The 14,907-nt window shown below is 45.5% G+C and overlaps 3 non-coding genes across 3 annotated transcripts; 1 reads left to right on the top strand and 2 right to left on the bottom strand.

The window, feature by feature from the left end:
* Nucleotides 1-8,253: 8,253 nt before the first annotated feature.
* Nucleotides 8,254-8,326, bottom strand: trnar-ucu (transfer RNA arginine (anticodon UCU)). The gene has a single exon. It is a non-coding gene; the product is annotated as a tRNA-Arg (tRNA).
* A 4,678-nt stretch (nucleotides 8,327-13,004) lies between these two features.
* trnar-ccu (transfer RNA arginine (anticodon CCU)) lies at nucleotides 13,005-13,077 on the top strand. Its single transcript has one exon. It is a non-coding gene; the product is annotated as a tRNA-Arg (tRNA).
* Nucleotides 13,078-14,419: 1,342 nt separating this feature from the next.
* On the bottom strand, nucleotides 14,420-14,492 carry trnar-ccu (transfer RNA arginine (anticodon CCU)). The gene has a single exon. It is a non-coding gene; the product is annotated as a tRNA-Arg (tRNA).
* Nucleotides 14,493-14,907: the final 415 nt, after the last annotated feature.

The raw sequence follows: 14,907 nt of genomic DNA, 5'->3' as shown, positions 1-14,907 counted from the left end.
AGATTTAGTCTCCCTTTGTCCCCATCACCAACAAGAATACTTGAGGAAAGTTGTGAGGAATTCATCAGACCAATGAGACTCCAGGAATTCTTCCAAGATGTCAGCAATGATCCCAATGAGCCAACCAACGAACGGGAACAGTCATCAGAGAGATCCATCGTGGAGCGACCAAAGAAGGAGTCGATTTGTATCCCTGCGGAGGGCCGCTGTCCTGACCTTGAGATGTATGCTCAACCGTCAGGAGATGGGTGAATGACAGATTTAAAAATCACACAACACCAGGTTAGAGTCGAACATGTGGAAGCACTAGGTTTCGGAGCACTGCTCCTTCATCAGGTGGTTGTGGAGAATAAGATTGCAGGACACAGAATTTATAGCAAATGTTTACAGTGTGATGCAACTGAAATTGTATCTTGAGAAATTGTATCTGGATTGTTTGTGAAGTCTCTCATCTTTTAGAATGGCCAGGTTGGTTTTCGTTCTTTCATATGTAAATTGCAGAACTTTTATCAAAAGTTACATTCTCAAGTGAACTTTAACAATTGGTGTCGTGTGGGCCCAGATGATGCATTGAAGGTGTGAGCTTCCCTGTGTCAGACTGTCTGTGCCACAATGGTCAGACTGATTCTAATCTAATAAACAGATTTACAGCATCTCACAGGAATTCATATCGTTTTTGAGCAAAGTAAAATGTAATTTTGTAAGTACACGTTCATCACACAAACTTATATGTGTGTGTGTATATGGGTGTGTGTATATGTGCGTGTGGGTGTATATGTGAGTGTATGTGTGCGTATATGTGTGTGGGTGTGTATTTGTGTGTATATGTGCGTGTGCATGTGTGTGTGTGCATATGTGTGTGTATATATATGTGTGTGTATGTATATCTGTGTGTGGATGTGTTTGTGTGTGTGGGTGTGTATCTGTGTGTGTATATGTGTTTATGCATGTGAATGTGTGTGTATATATGTGTGCATGTGTGTGTGTGGGTGCGTGTGTGTGTGTATATGTGTGTGTGTTAATATGCGTATGCATGTGTGTGGGTGTGTATGTATGTATATATGTGTGTGTGTATATATGTATGTGTACGTGTGTGTATGTGGGTGTGTATGTGCATATGTGTATGTGTTTGTGTTTATGTATATACGTGTATGTGTGTGTATGTGTGGGTATGTGTGTGTGTGTGTAAGTGTGTGTGTATGTGTGCATGTGTGTGTGTATGTGTGTGTGTGTGTGTATGTGTGTGTGTGTACGTGTGTGTGTGTGTGTGTGTGTGTGTAGTTGAATGGGGTCACCTGTAATGTCCCAGTTGAGGCCATCTCCATTGTTCCCAAACTTGGTGATCAGCCTCTGCTCGGCCACTTTTCATTGTTGCCTGTCCCGAAGTCCCCCTTGGAGGAAGGTCCGAGGTCGAATGTCCCGAATTGCTGAAGTGTTCTCTGACTGGGAGGGAACACTCCTGTCTGTTGACACTCAGAACAGCCCCACCCCCCCACCCCATATATGCACACGCACAGACACACGCACACCCACACGCACACACGCACACGCGCGCACGCACACATGTGCACAGACACACACACACACACACACACACACACTTACAAGCACATATAAGTTTGTGGGGTGAATTTGAATTTGCAGAACTACATTTTATTTTGCTCAAAAACTGTATGAACTACAGAGCTAAGGAGAGAATTGTGGCAGCTCCCAGAATCAGGTGGCTCAGTGGTTAGCACTGCTGCCTTACAATACCAGGGTGTCAGGTTCAATTCCCGCTTTGGGAATTGTGGAGTCTGCACATTGCTCTAGTTTCCTCCCACAGTACAAAGGTGAATTGGCCATGTTAAATTGCCCATAGTGTTACCTGTTTCCACACTGTCGGTAGTCTAATCCAGGGGAAGGATCTGAAGGCCCTAATTTACGAGGGCTCTAAGCTCATGCCTTTCCAGGACTTCTCAGCGGTGGGAAACCAGAAAAGAAAACCTTACGATGATGAGCCTAAGACATAGGAATGGAAGTAAGGCCATTCAGCCCATCGGGTCCACCCCCCCCATTCAATCGTGAATGATGGGCATTTCAACGCCACTTTGTGGCACTCTCACCGTTCACCCTTAATTCCTTCCGTGATCAAGAATTTATCAATCTCTGCCCTGAAGACAATTAACGCCCTGGCCTCTGCTGCGCTCCACGGCAATGAATTCCACAGGCCCACCACTCTCTGCCTGAAGAAATGTCTCCTCATTTCCGTTCTAAATTGACCCCCCTCTAATTCTCAGGCTGTGCCCATGGGTCCTGATGGAAACACATTCCCAGCATCCACCCTTTCTAAGCCATGCATTATCTAGTAAATTTGTATGAGATCTCCCCTCAACCTTCGAAACTCTAATCAATACAATCCCAGGATCCTCAGCTGTTCATTGTATGTTAAGCCTCCCATTCCAGGGATCATCTGTGTGAATCTCTGCTGGACATGCTCCAGTGCCAGTATGTCCTTCCTGAGGTGTGGAGCCCAAAATTGGATACAGTATTTCAAATGGGGCCTAACCAGAGCTTTATAAAGTCTCAGAAGGACATCACTGCTTTTACATTCCAACCCTCTTGAGATAAATGGCAACATTACATTTGTTTTCTTAACCATGGACTCAACCTGCAAGTCAACCTTTAGAGATTCCTGGACTATCACTCCCAGATCCCTTTGTACTTTGGCTTTAAGAATTTTCTCACTGTTTAAAAAATAGTCCATGCCTGTATTCCTTTTTCCAAAGTGTAAGTCCGAGCATTTGCTCAGGTTGAATTTCATCAGCCATTTCCTGGACCACTCTCCTAAACTGTCTAAATCTTTCTGCAGCCTCCCCATCTCCTCAGAACGACCTGCTTGTCTGCCTAACTTTGCATCATTGGTGAACTTCACCAGAATGTCCCCCAGTCCCTTCATCCAGATCATTAATATATAAAGTGAACAGCTGCGGCCCCAAAACTGAACCCTAGGGGACACCACTTGTCACCAGCTGCCATTCCAAGAAAGAACCTTTTATCCCAACTCTCTGCCTTCTGTCAGACAGCCAATCCCCAATCCATGCCAGTAGCTCACCTCAAACACCATGGACCCTCACCTTACTCAGCAGTCTCCCGTGAGGCACCTTATCAAAGGCCTTTTGGAAATCTAGGTAGATCACATCCACTGGGTTTCCCTGGTCTCACCTACTTGTTACCTCTTCAAAGAATTCTAACAGGTTTGTCAGGCATGACCTCCCCTTACTAAATCCATGCTGACTTGTTCTAATCCAACCCTGCACTTCCAAGAATTTAGAAATCTCATCCTTAATGATGGATCCTAGAATTTAACCTACAACCAAGGTTAGGCTAACAAGCCTATAATTTTCCATCTTTTATCTTGATCTTTTCTTGAACAAGGTGTTTACAACAGTGATTTTCCAATCATCTGGGAATTTCCCTGATTCCAGTGATTTTTGAAAGATTGAAAATACCCTCTACTATTTCCTCAGCCACCTCCCGCAGAACTCTCGGATGTAGACCATCGAGGCCGGGAGATTTATCAATTTTTAGACCTTTTAGCGTTTTGAGCACTTCCTCTTTTGTAATGGCTACCATATTCAAATCTGCCCCCTGGCTCTCCTTAATTGTTCGGATAATACTCATGTCTTCCACTGTGAAGACTGACACAAAGTATTGACCAAGTTCTTCAACCATTTCCTTATCTCCCTTCACGAGCCTTCCTGCATCAATTTGGAATGGCACAATTTCTACTTTTGCCTCTTGTTTGTTTCTTATGTATTGAAAGAAACTTTAACCATCATTTCTAATATTACTGGCGAGCTTACCTTCATATTTGATCCTCTCCTTCCTATTTCTATGTCTTTGTTATCCTCTGTTTGTTTTTGTCGTCTTCCCAATCTTCTGATTTCCCAGTGCTCTTGGCCACTTTGGAGGCTCTCTCTTTCCCTATGATACATTTCCTGACTTCCTTTGTCAGCCCTGGCTGTTTAATTCCCGCCCCCTGACGGATAATGTTTCTGCCAAGAGAAGACTGAGGGAGTTTGGGATCCAGTACTCTCTGAGGTATCCGGCGGTGCTCCGATAACCTTACATGGATCCGTACATCTCTTTGATACATCGGAGAAGGCAAGAGACTTTGTGGACAAATTAACCGAATCTGAACAATTTAGTATCTACAAATAGTGTTGTTTGGTTATGTCTTTGTTGTTTTTTAAAGAAACTGAGGAAGTCCAGTTGGAGCTTTCTTTTCCTTGTTTTCCCAATTGGTAATAATCCGGTTTAAACTGTGTTTGGTGGCGGTTGAGATGTGTACTTTCAATTTCTAAGTGAAGTTATACCAGAGGATAGGTGGGGTATTTACCCCATCGATCTGAAATGTTTTTCTCTTTATTCATATTTCTATTCTATGGTATATTTACTTTCTATTCTGCTTGTGTTTGTGGTACGGCTCTAGCTAGAAGGAGGGAAACTGTTTGGGATGGCTTGATGCCCACTCATGCGCAGTTTGCGATGGGTAGTTGACCCCTTTGGGCAGGAGGTGAGTTCCCCTATTCAGCGCCATTGGCACTTTATATGGTGGTTTGTATTGCTTTTAATCTTTGATAGTTTTGTAGGTTTGTCAATTGTAGTGGTTTCAGTTCATGTAGTTTGTATATTTGATGGATCATATGACACTAAGGCTCAGTGATTTGTGGTTCGTGTTCCTCCTCTCTGGAATTTAAATGTTACTGCAGAAGATTATGGCTAATGACATGATTGAATGGTGAACCTGGAATATCAAGGGAAGTCGAGAAGAAAGTGAGGACTGCAGATGCTGGTGATCAGAGCTGAAAATGTGTTGCTGGAAAAGCGCAGCAAGTCAGGCAGCATCCAAGGAACAGGAGAATCGACGTTTCGGGCATCAGCCCTTCTTCAGGAATCAAGGGAAGTCTCTCACCAATTAAGAGGAAGAAGGTACTTTTGAGTCTTAGAAAGGAGAAAGTGGATATTCCTTTGTTTCAGGAGACGCACTTGAATGACAGGGAGCATTTGAAACTACAGCAGAATGGCCTTGATCTGGTTTACTTCACATCATTTAATACCAGAAGTAGGGGAGTGGCTGTATTGGTGAGGAGGAATCTCCAGGTTAAGTTACTAGAGTGTGTCAAAGACACACACACAGGAGGTTTGTAATTCTTATAGCATTGATAAATGGGAAAAATATGGTGTTTAAATGTTATTGTCCTCCAGTGCATCCCCTCAACTTTTTGTTTTCTGAATTGATCAGTCTGGAGTCCTGGCATATCATTATAGGGGGAGATTTTAACTGTCTCATGGATCCCACAGTACTGAGGTTCCCCAAAGCCCCCACCCCCGATATCCTCTGTACAAACTAAACAATGAGTGGATCTGTGTGTGGAGTGAGGGTTGATGGACATCTGGAGGTGTCTCCACCCTACAGGCAGGGATTTTACGGTTTTCTTCTCCAATCCACACAGATGTCACACCAGGATTGATTTTTTTCCAATCCCCGTGGCAACCCTGGACTTGGTGGCACCTTGTACGATCGGTAATATTACCATCTCTGATCACACTCCACTGTACCTGTTGGTTAAGATTAAGGACGTTACAGTGGGTCCAAGGCACTGGCAAATGGATCCTTTTATCCTCAAGGATAATACGTTTGTGGAGCATTTGTCTCGGGAATTTTGGTCTTTCCTCGACATTAACTCACGCTCGGCTCGTAGCCAATCCTTCCTTTTGGAAATTGCCAAAGCCTATGACAGTGGTCAGTTATTTCCTACTCTGCCAGTAGGAGGCGGAAGAAGGGTGAGCAGCAACGTCTCCTCAAAGCATGGTTGAAGGCAGCTGAGAAGGCCTACTTTGACAGGCCCTCGTTGGTCAAGTTCCAGAGGATTGCGGCGCTGCGGTCTGCATTGAATTCCGTGCTCACACAGACAGCAAAGAATGAGCTTAATTTTGCAAAGCAGAGGTTATATGATCATGGAGGCAGGTCTGGCAAATACTTAGCATATCTCGCTAGGTAAAAGAGCGCCCCTCAAGCCATTACAGTGATTAGGGAAGGGTCTGGGAACCGAACGTGTGACTCCAAAAAGATTAATGTGTCATTCCAGAGATTTTACACTAAGTTATACCAGTCTGAGGTTTGTGAGGAGGGGCGGGCCAAAATACAGGCTTTATTCAGGATCTGGAGCTCCTGGGTTTGACCCCTGAACAAGAGTCTTTTCTCAATGTCCCCTTATCAGAGCGAGAGGTGCAGGAGGCTGTGAAGCAGCTTCAGAGTGGAAAGGCACCCAGTCCTGATGGACTTTCCAGCGAATTCTAGAAGGAATTTATAAACATATTGTCAGGCCCGATGTTCAACATGTTTAATGACTCATACAGCCATGATTGTCTCCCGCCATCTCTGAGAGAGGCCAATATTTCTCGTATTCTTAAAAAAGGGAAGGTCAATGTAGGGATTGGTGATTTCTCTAGATACAGAGAAGGCGCTTGACCGAGTTGAGAGGCCGTACCTTTTCTATACTCTGGAGCGGTTTGTTTTGGGCGAAGTTTTTATAAGATGGGTAAAGGGTCTCCATAATGACCCTCTCACTGCAATCATCACAAACAGGGTGTGATCAAGCAATTTTAACATTTTTTGGGTCAGCCGGCAGGTCTGTTCCCTTTCCCCACTGCTTTTTACAGTGAGGATTGAATCATTGGTGGAGGGCATTCATAGGGATCCCAATATATCAGCTCCAGACGGGGGGTAAATTTACGTGACCTCACATGTTCCCACATTGTATTTCAATTGGCTAAATTTTTGGGCCAATCCCTAAACCCATCCATCTCCCTCTGTAAACTCTGTGAGTCAGCCTCAACAGTTGCCTTCCCACAAATGTTTGTCCAATCTGTGGATGTGGCACTCCAAGTTCTCCAACGATGGCCTAACTACCACACACCTCCATCATAGCCTCCTTGCAATTGTATTCAATACCTTGACTAAGAAAGGTAAGGGCCCAAATGCATAGCCACAGCCCCATCAGTTCCAACCTTGAACACCCAGATTTCAATCATTTCCATTGACATATTGGACCTTATCATAAATACCAAACATACAGGTAATCTGGGGTTCAAGTGGTAACATTGACTGAATATAGCTTAGTCTGATACCAACACAACCAAAAGAGAAGTTGCTGTATCCACAGACAGATAGGTCTATCTGTTGGAAACCAGTTACCTCATAGGTAAGGCACTAACTTCCTAAACCAGAGATTGTGGGCTCAAATGGTATTTGAATGTTTGATTTTGTTTAACCCTTCAGAGTGCAGCTGATCTCAATCCTGTGTGGTCACATGACCATGACAACAAAATCAGGCATTCTCAATTGATCCTCAGCTGGAGAAATTTGACCTGATAGAAAATTGGCCAAACTAAATTAAACAGCAGCTATCGGCTCGAGAGAACCATGCAGCTAAGATCAAAGAGCTACAAAGATTCAAGAAGAACCAGTTCCAACCAGACTGAGGGTTGTATATTGGAGAAGTGTCAGCCTGAGTCAATCCACTTTATAGCTCCTGGCATGACAACAGTGAAGGGTATTGGTGTGACCCCATTGGATGATGTGAACCCAGCTCATGACCGTATTGGCCAAAGCCACAGAAGATTCTGGAAGATGAGGGACAGGAGAGGGGGAAAACACACCTGAACGCTAAACCCTTAGCAAAGCCTTGACTGGGTCCTGCAGTGGAGCTCTGACCATCTGCTCCAAACCTGTTCAGAAAAGTCCTCGCGTGAGTTGCGCAGGCCATTCAGCCCATCACATCCACACTGACCCTTTGAAGAGCATCCCAGCCAGGCCTAACCCCTATCCTCTCACCCTGCATTCCCCAAAGCCAATCCACCGAACCTGTCCATTTTGGGACTGTGGGATGAAACCAAAGGACCCGGAGTACCCCATGGAGAGAATGTGCAAACTCGACACAAACAGACACCGAAGGGAGGAATCAAAGCCAGGTTCCTGACACTGTGAGGCAGCAGTGCTACCCACTGAGCCACCATGCCATCCCCAGGAGAATCTCAGCAGGTTTTCAGCCATTGTGACTGTGCTTTCTCTTTCAGACAATTCACCTCAATCCTGCAAAACTTGTGCAAGAAGATGTTGGGCACCACTTCCCATCAACTGAATGCAGACATGGAGATTTTCCCAAAGTAAATTAGAAATCAAGTTGAAGAAGGGCAAGTGACTGACACCTCAGATGGGACTCGAACCCACAATCCCTGGCTTAGAAAGCCAGTGCCATATCCATTAGGCCACTGGGGCCACATGGCAGGCTGAAATTCACAGCCTTTATGTACTGCACCCGACCTCTCATACTGTGTGTTTCTGAGTGTTATCCTCTCACTGATTGTTTTTTACCCCGACCATCTCATGCTAAATTGCTGGCTGCTTGATTAATCAATCTCACTTCCCATTTGTCCCCAAACGGACAAACGAGAAATTAACCAAGCTCCAATGTTGCACAACTCAATTCTGAGGAACATGGAGCAGACGAGAAAATAGCAAAGGGCTCAATGTTATTTTGTGCAGCACCTTGAAGATATTTACAGTTAGTGAGGAAGGAGTAAGTGGAGATGTTGCAAAACAGCTGCATTGAGGACAAATCACCAGAATCATAGCAGGCATTCAGCCCATTGTGGCTGTGCTGTCTCTTTCATACAGTTCACCCCAAGATCTCCCAATTCCTGCAATTACCTTGTGCAAGTTTCGAATAATCATCGTGAAAAATCAGACAACACCAGGTTGTAGTCCAACAGGTTTATCTCAAAGTACTAGCTTTCGGAGCGCTGCTGCTTCGTCAGGTGGTTGTGGAGTATAAGATTGTAAGACACAGAATTTATGGCAAACGTTTAGAGTGTGATGTCACTGAAATTATATATTGAAAAAAATCTGGATTGTGTGTGAAGTCTCTCATCTTTTAGAATGACCAGGTTAGTTTCAGTTCTTTCATGTGTAAATCACAAAATGTTTTTCATTGCCAAGTGAAATGGCAAGCTGTCCAATAAAAGCTAAATGCTGTGAATGCTGGAAATCTGAAACAGAGAAAATGCTGGAGAAATCATGACTCAAAAACATGATTGAGTTTTCTGAAAAAGTCACAAAGAGGATTGATGAGGGCAGAGCGGTGGATGTGATCTATATGGACTTCAGTAAGGCGTTCGACAAGGTTCCCCATGGGAGACTGATCAGCAAGGTGAGATCTCATGGAATACAGGGAGAACTAGCTGTTTGGATACAGAACTGGCTCAAAGGTAGGAGACAGAGGATGATGGTGGAGGGTTGTTTTTCAGACTGGAGCCCTGTGACCAATGGAGTGCCACAAGAATCAGTGTTGGGTCCACTACTTTCCGTCATTTATATATATGTTATTATCATTATGAGGTATCATTAGTAAGATTGCAGATGACACCAAAATTGGAGGTGTAGTGGACAGCAAAGAAGGTTCCCTCAGATTCCAACGGGATCTTGATTAGAAGGGCCGATGAGCTGAGGAGTGATGGGTGGAGTTTAATTTAGATCAATGTGAGGTGCTGCATTTTGGGAAAGCAAATCTTAGCTGGGCTTATAGACTTAATGGGAATGTCCCAGGGAGTGTTGGTGAACAAAGAGACCTGAGAGTGCAGGTTCATAGCTCCTTGAAAGTAGAGTCGGGGATCGATAGGAGAGTGAAGAAGGCGTTTGGTATGCTTTCCTTGATTCAAAATCAGTTGTGTACAGTCTATGCAGAGAGATAAGAACCAACAAAACATTGGAATGTTGACATTTCTCAAAGCTTCTGTATTGTTGTGAACAAAAAGGCATTTTGTACTTGGGCAGGAACCGATCACTGTTCATTGTCAGGCACCAAGAGGGTCTGAGAATTGAAAGAATGATGTGATAATTTGTCAGAAAGACCTGAGACCGTGTTGTTTCCCTGTTACACCTTGGCAGAAGCTGCCCGAAACTTTAGTGTATCCCTCAACATGTCATTTGAGATGTTGGAACATGCTGGGATGTAATACTCTAATGATGCCAAGACTTTACACTGGCAAATGGCTCTGTGTGCCCTAGTAGCATATTGGGTAAACCACTGTCCTCCAAAGTGTGGGATTGTGAGTTTAAATTCCCTCTGGGCTGCTCACGTTTTAAGCTTGGTCTTTGTAGCTGACTTTTGTCCCATGCCAACTTCATCATGATCCAAATTGACTGCATTTTTCAACTACTCTGTTCAAAATCACTGTGCCTGTGCTGAGATTATGGCAAATGATGTGTAATAGAAACGTGCACAAGGCAATTCCAGGATTTGGGAGATCTTGGGGAGAATTGTCTGAAAGAGACAGCATAGCCACAATGGGCTGAATGCCCGCTAAGATTCTGTTGATTTAGAACATACTACATAGAACATAGAACAGTACAGCACCGAACAGGCCCTTCAGCCCATGATGTTGTGCTGACCATTGATCCTCATGTATGCACCCTCAAATATCTGTGACCATATGCATGTCCAGCAGTTTCTTAAATGTCCCCAATGACCTTGCTTCCACAACTGCTGCTGGCAACGCATTCCATGCTCTCAAAACTCTCTGTGTAAAGAACCCGGCTCTGACATCCCCTCTATACTTTCCTCCAACCAACTTAAAATTATGCCCCCTGGTGTTAGCCATTTCTGCCCTGGGAAATAGTCTCTGGCTATCAACTCCATCCATACCTCTCATTATCTTGTATACCTCAATTAGGTCCCCTCTCCTCCTCCTATTCTCCAATGAGAATAGTCCGAGTTCAGTCAACCTCTCTTCATAAGATAGGCCCTCAAGTCCAGGCAGCATCCTGGTAAACCTCTTCTGAACTCTCTCCAAAGCATCCACATCTTTCCTATAATAGGGCGACCAGAACTGGACGCAGTATTCCAAGTGCTGTCTAACCAAAGAAAGCATTTGTCCTCACTGCAACTTTTTGCAACATCTCCACCTACTTCCTCCCCACTAACTGCAAATATCTTGAAAGCGTTGCACAAAATAACATTGAACCCTTTGCTATTTTCCTGTCTGCACCATTTTCCTCAGATGTGAGTTGTGCAATGTTGGAGTTTGGTTGGTTTCTTGTCTGTCCGTTTGGGGACAAATGGGAAGCGAGATTGATTTATCAAGCAGCCAATTTTTTAACATGAGATGGATGGTGTAAAAAACAATTAGTGAGAGTATAAAAATAAGAAACATACAATATGAGCCATCAGGGTGCAGTATTTAAAGTCTGCCAGTTTAACAGCAGACATGTAGCCCCAGTGGCCTAATGGATAAGATATTGGGCTCCTAACACTATCCTGAGTAGCTAAATTTCATAGGTTGTCCTTGTTGAACTTGACTTCTAATCTACATTATAAACATCCCCATGTCTGCATTCAGTTGATGGGAAGTGCTGTCCAACATGAACTTGCACAAAGTTGTCGGGGATCTGCAGGATTGGGTCGAAATTGCCTGAAAGAGACAGCAGAGCCACAATGGTGAATGAACTGCTGAGATTCTCCTGGGGCTGGCATGGTGACTCACAGTGTCAGGGACCTGGCTTTGATTCCTCCCTTGGGTGTCTGTTTGTGTCGAGTTTGCACATTCTCTCCATGGGGTACTCGGAGTGCATTGTGTTCCTCCCACAGCCCAAAGATGTGCAGGTTCGGTGGATTGGATTTGGGGAATGCAGGGTGAGAGGATAGGGATTGGGCCTGGATGGGATGCTCTTCAGAGGCTGAGTGTGGACTTGATGGGCTGAATGGCTTGTCCCCCTCACTCGAGGGCTTTTATGAACAAGTTTGGAGCAGATGGTCAGAGCTCTGCTGCAGATCCCAGTCAAGGCTTTGCCAAGGGACTGGCATCCAGGTGTGTGTTCATATCCTTCTTTTCACTGACCTTCCAGAATGTTCCATATCTTTGGCCAAAGGGGTCATGAGCTGGGTTCACATCATCCAATGGGGTCACATTGCCAGGAGCTAGACAACGGATTTACTCAGACTGACACTTCCAGTCATCGAGTCATAGAGATGTACAGCACAGAAACACACCCTCGGTCCAACCCGTCCATGCCGAACAGATATCCCAACCCAATCTAGTCCCACCTGCCAGCACCCGGCCCATCTCCCTCCAAACTCTTCCTATTCATATACCCATCCAGATGCCTTTTAAACAATGTAATTGTACCATCCTCCACCACTTCCTCTGGCAGCTCATTCCACACACATACACCACCCACTGCCTGAAAAAGTTGCCCCTTAGGTGTCCTTTATATCTTTTCCCTCTCACTCTAAACCTAAGCCCTCTAGTTCTGGAGTCCCTCACCCAAGGGAAAAGACCTTGGCGGTTTACCCTATTCATGCTCCTCATAATTTTATAAACCTCTGTAAGGTCACCCCTCAGCCTCCGATGCTTGGATCTTATCCTTAGAGGAACTGGTATCAGCTTCCACCACTGTGACTGTGTGTTCAACCTCATCCGTCCTCTTTTCCAGGTCTCCCAGCTGCTGTTCATGCTTCTGCAGCATGATCGAGATCGGGGCCAGCTTCACCTCTATCTGCTTCCCCAACATCTCGCGAGATTTTGTGAGCTCCTTCCCCAGGGCCTGGTCGGTAATCGAGTCCGAGGATCCTGCAGGCTGGGCCGGGGGCCTGGCCCCGGACACTGCTCCTCCCTTCTTCAACATCCCTGGACGATGAAAACGCAGGTACGTTGATTTTTCACAATGTCCTGGGACTCCACAACCTTTTCAGAGTCCCAGGATATCGTGATGGTCCGGATTGGGTGGGATAGAAATTCGTCCCCCTTGTGCTGTGGTGCAAAGCTCTGCAACATGATCGTCTGAGATCACCGCCATCTTGGATCCCCAGAGTGCAGTGAAAGAATATAACTCAGAAAAACCCACAATGAGTGGTCAGGGTGCAGTATTTAAAGTCTGCTATTTTTGTGTTTACTGTGCAGCCCCAGTGGCCTAATGGATAAGGCATTGGCCTCCTAAACCAGGGATTGTGGGTTCAAGTCCCATCTGGGGTGTTGGACTTTTCCTTGTGTGTCCTCGCTCTTTAATCCACTTTGCAAACATCCCCATGACGGCATTCATTTGATGGGATGTGGCAGCCCATGTGACCTTATGATGGAGATGTGAGGTAGTTAGGCCATCATTGGAGAACTTGGAGTGCCGCATCCACAGATTGGACAAACATTTGTGGGAAGGCAACTGCTGAGGCTGACTCACAGAGTTTACAGAGGGAGATGGATGGGTTAAGGGAGTAGCCAAAAACTTAGCAAATGAAAAACAATGTTGGAACGTGTGAGGTCATACACTTTGGTAGGAAGAATAAAGCAGCTGGATATTATTTCAGTAGAGAAAGACAGCAGAAAGTTCCAGCACAGAGAGATATGAAATGTGTTTTTGCGTTCTCGCCGTTGATCCTTTGCTGTGACCAACCTTCATGGTAATATCGGTGAGATGTTCTTGGTTTCTCTTTAGTTCTTGAGTCTGGTTAAGCCGACTGTGATTTGCAGGCCGTGGTGAGACTGCGGTCAAGATCACCGTCAGTTTCTTGGATGAAGTCTTCACGACTGGTAACGCTGACAATCACCACTGGAGAGTGTCTCTGCCATTATCTGCAGCTGGCCTTGCACATCAACGGTTTCATCAGCAAACCTCAAGAGACAACATCCAAAACCTTTGTGCTCTTGAAGGCAAATCCCTTCTCATTAAGGCAAGAAACAAAATGTCTTTAATGTGATGATGTTGATTTGAACATTCGGGAAGATCAGGGAAAAGGAGCATAGGGACACACACCTGGATGCCAGTCCCTTCACGAAGCCTTGACTGGGCCTTTGACCATCTGCTCCAAACTTGTTCAGAGAAGCCCTAGAGTGGGGTGGGAGGAGGCCATTCAGCCCATCACATCCACACTGACCCTCTGAAGACCATCCCATCCAGGCCCAAGCCCGATCCTCTCACCCTGCATTCCCCAAAGCCAATCCACCGAACCTGCACATCTTTGGGCTGTGGGAGGAAACCAAGGCACCCGGAGTACCCCATGGAGAGAATGTGCCAACTCTACACAAACAGACACCCAAGGGAGGAATCAAAGCCAGGTCCCTGACACTGTGAGGCAGTCCTGCCAGCCACTGAGCTACCATGCCATCCCCAGGAGAATCTCAGCAGGTTTTCAGCCATTGTGACTGTGCTGTCTCTTTCAGTCGATTCACCCCTGTATCCTGCATATCCTCAACATTCTGTATTTTTCTGACACAAGGTCCCACCAACCCAACACAGACCTGGGGACTTATCCAGATGAGATGAGAAATTGACTTGACCTCGGACGAAGATCAGCCATGAAGACAAGGGTTAAAAGTCAGACACCCCAGATGGGACTTGAACCCATAATCCCTGGTTTAGGAGACCAGTGCCTTATCCATTAGGCCACTCGGGCCACATGTGTGGTGCTAAAATGGCAGCTTTTAAGTTTTGTTTTCCAAGAACACACTGACTGTGGCTCAGCCAGCACAGAGTCAGTGCCCTGGACTGAGGGGATTCTAAATCTCCTGGTTATATATGTTTTTCTCTTTACCCCCGCACTGCTGCCTAACTGTGGTAGTGCTTATATTTTCCCCAGCCCCCATGTTGTGTGTGTGCAGGTGTGAGACACAGTGAAAGACAACAGATGTACAAATCTTTATTCAATTCCCACCACCAGGAAGAAAGGAAACAGCCGAGTGGCCAGTGACAAGCATCAAAGGGCAATGCTGTGTGACCAAACAGTGAGGGGGAGGGCACTCTCTGAACAGCTCAAGGATGTTGGTAGACACTGCGTGCTCCTTCTCCAGGGACACCCGGGCTCGAACGTA

The sequence above is a fragment of the Chiloscyllium punctatum genome, chromosome 18 (assembly GCF_047496795.1).
Source record: "Chiloscyllium punctatum isolate Juve2018m chromosome 18, sChiPun1.3, whole genome shotgun sequence".
NCBI classification, from domain to species: Eukaryota; Metazoa; Chordata; class Chondrichthyes; order Orectolobiformes; family Hemiscylliidae; genus Chiloscyllium; species Chiloscyllium punctatum.
This window is presented reverse-complemented; position numbering and strand designations above follow the sequence as displayed.